The sequence below is a fragment of the Pyrus communis genome, chromosome 4 (genome assembly GCF_041283825.1).
Source record: "Pyrus communis isolate YQ-2024b chromosome 4, ASM4128382v1, whole genome shotgun sequence".
Lineage (NCBI taxonomy): Eukaryota > Viridiplantae > Streptophyta > Magnoliopsida > Rosales > Rosaceae > Pyrus > Pyrus communis.
The window spans coordinates 13,707,243-13,713,152 of NC_142568.1; positions in this window are offsets into that span (position 1 = coordinate 13,707,243).

Here is a 5,910-nt window from a genome sequence, read left to right on the forward strand (position 1 = left end):
CTGGCTGTTAAGTCTCCTGTTAACTGATGATGTTGCACCCATGTGGGCAATGATTGGGCGTCACGTGTCATTAAGGGGTCCACATGGAAATTCAAAATTTTTAAAAATTAATTAAAAAAAAAAAACCTAAAACCTACCCATCTTCTACCTCCCCCCATCCCTTCTTTACCCTGCAACCCATACCCCCCCTCGACACCCTTTCCGTTCCTCATCCCCCCACACCTTCTCCCTCCCTTCTCTCTTCCCCAACCAAAACCCATGTTCCGTTTCTAGTATTTTCTGCAATGGTACAAGGACCTCTCATGGATCCAAGTGCGCGCTCTCCTCACCTCCTTAGATGCAGCCCTCTTTCTGACATCCCCAACTTCGCCGTCACTTGCTCCACCTTGACCTTCCTCAACCTTTCCTTAAACTCTCTCGATTTCTCCACCACACCCTCCTCATCTGCCTTCCCCCTCTGCATTAAGATAAGAGATCGAAAACCAAACCCAGTTGAGAATTTCAAATATTTGATCAGGAACAAATAGAACCACTTCTAGAATTGGGGAAAGAAAAGAAAACCCAAATAAAAACTACTTGAGAAGAAGGGGGAACCAAGGTCACGGCAGTGGGAGGGAGACCTGTCGGCGTTGCCACGACAAATGGATTGCAGAAGAGGATGGATGAGAGAAGGGAGGGTGATGTAGGTTGTAGAAGAAAGAAGGGAGGGGGAGGGAAGGGATGCGGGTTGCAGAAGAGAGAATGGAGGGAGAAGATGCGGGGGTATAAGGAAGGGAGAGGGTATTGGGAGGGGGGTAAGGGTTGCAGAGTAAAGAAGGGATGGTGGAGGTAGAAGACGGGTAGGTTTTAGGTTTTGGGTTTTTTTTTTTTTTTGTTTTTAAAATTTTTTAATTTCCACATGGGCCCTTTAATGACACGTGGAACCCACTCATTGCCCACATAGGTGCCACATCATCAGTTAACGGGAGACTTAATAGCCAGACTAACAGATGTATGAGACTGTCCCAAAATTAACACTTTAGGTATGACACTAAGAGAAAAAAAACTTCACGTACCAAATGTTGAAAATCACGAAACTTGAGGGTAGTAAACTGATATTTACCTTTTTTTTCTTTTTTTTTTAATTATGATGTTAAACTTTTGTCATTTTTATTAAAACTTAAGTCATTTTTATTAAAATTTAAGCCTTCTTTATTAAATAAAGTTAGTGTACGGTTTTTGGTTAATAAAAAGTTTAGAGAAGCCATTTTTATTAAAGCTCCCCTTTAATTATGGTGAATTTACCAGTAACCCATGCTTGTATAGACAGTTTTAATGGCATGTTGGGTTGGTCTTTTTGTCACATCCCGGCTCAGGGCGAACCACTTCCCGGGCCCGCTCCACCATCGTAGCACGATATGTCCGCTTTGGGCTTACAATTCCCTCGCGGTTTTGTTTTTGGGAACTCACGAGCAACTTCCCAGTGGGTCACCCATCATGGGATTGGTCTAGCCCCCTTCTCGCTTAACTTCGGAGTTCCTACGAAACTCGAAGCCAGTGAGCTCCCAAAAGGCCTCGTGCTAGGTAGGGATAGGAATATACATTTAAGGATCACTCTCCTGGGCGATGTGGGATGTTACAATCCACCTGCCTTAGGGGCCCGACGTCCTCGTCGGCACACACGCGACCAGGGTTAGGCTCAAATACCAATTGTCACATCTCGGCTCGGGGCGGACCACTTCCCGAGCCCGCTCCACCACCGTAGCACAATGCTTTGGGCTTACCATTCCCTCACGATTTTGTTTTTGGGAACTCACGAGCAATTTCCCAGTGGGTCACCCATCATGGGATTGCTCTAGCCCCCTTGTCGCTTAACTTCGGAGTTCCTACGAAACTCGAAGCCAGTGAGCTCCCAAAAAGCCTCGTGCTAGGTAGGGATGGGAATATACATTTAAGGATCACTTCCTTGGGCGATGTAGGATGTTACACTTTTTGAGACGTCACTTTAGACTACTATTTTGACCCAAAACAACTTTATATTTTTATTTTATGAAGATTAGTATGTCTATTTTGATTTCTAAAATTTTGGTTGCAATCAAGCTTATAAATTAGTTATGATAAACTCTGAAGTAAGTGTAACTCGTTGCTGAAATTCTGTTTGACAACTTTATGTTGGTTGTGATGTCTATTTTATTATGTCTAAAATATAAAGCAATTTTCTTTAGGTATATCTTTGAAAGAATATATTAACGAGTATTTGCCCAAGTGGGAGAATTAGTGAACAAAAATTGGGCTTTAGACTCATTAACTTATTTGTAAGTTTAAACTCTAAAAACTTAGTGGGAGTTGTTCTAAAATTTTGAGCATTAAGTGGACTTGCATGAATCTATTAAAGTGTTATTCTATCTTCCATGAATTTGTGTTTTGTTTGATGACTTGAATGACAATAATATGTTTAAGTTACATGAATGGATACTTGGTATATGTGTATATTTTTTGCAATCGTTTGGATTCCTCGATTGATCATTTGTTTTGGGGCTCATTCGTTTGGATACTAAGTAAAAGTCAAGATGGTATCTAATCACCAAGACTAAAACCAAGCATATAAGCACAACAAACGATACTCAATGAAAATTGAAAACTTTAAAATAATTCAATTCATAATAAGCATTCATAGTCATGGCTACATCATAGCCCTACCTAAGGAAAATTAGTTCCAAAACAATCGAAAATATTATTGAATTCATAAAAATAAAAGAAAACTAAGTTTAGAAAAGCCTGAAAAATCTCTTGCTTTTCCGTTGCCTTCTTTCCTCTGTCTCTACTTCCAGAAAATTGATTAGTTCTCTTTTGTTTTGTTTTTTGCTCTTCTATTTTCATTTCCCTTTTTCGTAACTGACAACGGCTTAAAAAGTCCATTTATTGAAAACATTAGAAGAAAAGAAATGAAAGAAACCTTTTAACTCCTTGCCAGCCACTTCGTGCGTTTAGACACCTTTATCGAATCTTGAAAGAATGGAATGCCTAAATCACACTCATGTTGATCTACTTGTTGCAGCGAGGCCTCCATATTGTCCTTTTCTACCGTGGTAGATTCCAGCTGGAAATTTCATCTCCAAAGTGATATATCAACCAAATTTGAAAGTACCCAAATATCCATTGCAATTGATGAAAATTAAAGATAAAAAATGCTCAATTCATGCTTCCACCACAAACCAACAAACTGGAGAGTGGAATAGAAATATGGATTTTCATCCCTCTTCAATTTTGATAAGCTGTGCACCCACTTGCTCCTGGAAATTGGGGGAGAGAAGCAACCCTTCCTTTTATGTCGGTGCAAATATAAGGATAAGGGCATCTTTGTTTTGCTGAAACGGTCACGTGATGGTCATCCCTTTAGTGTGCAATAGGGAACCTGCTTAAAAATTAATATAGGAAATGGAACCCAACTGGGATCAAGTCAAGGTTGGCAAACAAATGGTAAATACAAATAGTTGTCTAAACACCATTTTACCAAACATGATTAGACACCACTAGACTAACATGAAAACCACAGAAAAATAGCATAATTTTCCATATCATTAATCTAATCTTAAAAACACCAAAACATGTCATTTCTTTCATTTAAGTCCAAAATTGCATCTAAGAAATTGTAGTTTCTGAAGTACAATAAGTGATAAAATATGCGCTCATCAAATACCCCCAAACTTACATTTTGCTAGTCCTCAAGCAAAAGAAAAAAAAAACATAAGAATAAGTAATAACATGAAAAACGTTAGCTTCCCCTAGGTGTCCCTCATCGAATCTTTTGCAAGATGCATCATAATCAAGTCCGTAATAAGCAGAAACCAAGTGAATCAACCACAATCCAATTCTTAACAAAAACCTTTCAATCATCCTTGAAGTGTAGTGTGTGGATTAACCATGCCAATGCAATTCTAAGCTTCTTAAAATCATCATATGCAAACAAGTGACATCCTCACCAGGCATACACTTATTCACTCGTATTTCTGGTAATGTGTTTCACTCAAATAATCTCGTTAAAACATGCCGCCATATGCTTGCTTGTCAACCTAGCTCGCTATCAATATCAAATAATTTCTTGGATCAATAGGACATTACTACGGTTGTAATGGGATTAAGGTTGATAGGCTAATGAAAGAAAGGATATGGAAACCAAAATTTTTGAGAAAGTACACATTAGCAGCTTTCCACATCAGTAGCACACCACCTCAAATCGAACAGCAAACAACAAAACTAATAGCGCCTAATACTCCCCCATCTCAACTTCAAATCGAAATTTGTATTTTGCATCCAAAGACTAGTCCTCTAAAACATACAACTGCATTCTCAAGCTTTACTTTTGATAACATTGACACTTAAGAATAGAGGTAAGCTTGTGCAGAACGCATTTTCAACATCTCAGCACTCTCCTTTTTCACTTTTTTCATTCTTTTTCTTTTTTTGTTTTGTTTAATCATGCTCAATTCTACAAAGCTACATCACCCCTCAAATTCACATTTCGTTGTAATACACATGCTCCATCCACTTTTTCTATATAAACAAAAAACCCCAAAAGCACAACTTATTTAATACTTTCTCAAAACAATAAGGGATCGATTTCTATGTATGGGCTCAACTCCAATATCAGAGCATGGTAAAGAGATGTGGCTAACAAAGAAATGGCTTAGTTCTTTCTTTATAGATCTTGGCATTTTCATATGCATCGTTCCGAAATTCCTCCATCTCATTGAGTTGTAACAATCTTTTCTCCCCAGCCGCTTCCATGTCAAAATTCAGTGTCTTGATTGCCTAGAAAGCCTTATGTTCCAGCTCAACCGGCAAGTGACATGCTTTACCGAAAATAAGCCGATATGGAGACATGCCAATTGGAGTTTTAAAAGTAGTGCGATATGCCCATAAAGCATCATCTAACTTCTTCAACCAATCTTTTCTCAAAGCACTCATAGTCTTCTCCAGAATCTTCTTGATTTCCCGATTTAAAATTTCCACTTGTCCGCTTGTCTGAGGGTGATAAGGTGTAGCAAGCCTATGCGTGATTCCATACTTTGCCAAAAGAGCTTCAAATTGCTTATTACAAAAGTGAGTTCCTCCGTCACTAATAATAGCACAAGGGGTCCCAAAGCAGGTGAATATATTTGCCTTCAAAAATTGGAGAACAACTCGGGCATCGTTTGTAGGAACGGCCACAGCTTCCACCCATTTCGACACATAATCAACTTCTACCGATATATACTTGTTCAAGAAAGAAGAAGGAAATGGCCCCATAAAATCAATTCCCCACACATCGAAGAGTTCAACTTCCAGAATATTATTAAGAGGCATCTGATTTCTACAAGAAATATTTCTGATCCTTTGATAATGATCACAAGAGGCAACAAAAACAAGTGAATCCTTGAATAAAGAGGGCCAAAAAAACCCAGATTGGAGAACCTTTGATGCTGTTTTTGAGGCACCGAAATGTCCCCCACACGCAAGACAGTGACAATGATTGAGAATGCTGATTTTTTCATCTTCAGGTACACATCGGTGAATCAGTTGATCTGGACAATGTTTATACAAACACGGATCATCCTAGAAATAGTGTTTGACCATGAAGAGAAATTTCTTCTTTTGTTGAAAACTCATTGTGGAGCCAAAAATAATCAAGAGGCGACACGTGAATTTTTGGGCAAATAGGACAAAGTTACCCTTGAGGAACACGGGAACTCCTACGCGTGCAATGGGCAAACATCCCACAATCAAGTCAAAAGTGCCTAAAATAGGTATTTATTCAAAATCTATTTCATCCGTCTTCTCCACAATGTAACCCCCAAAACATTCCTTTTAAATAATGTTAATTGGCTAATTAATGGATTTATTACCTAATTAATCTATTAATGGCCAATTAAACAACCAATTACACCCAAA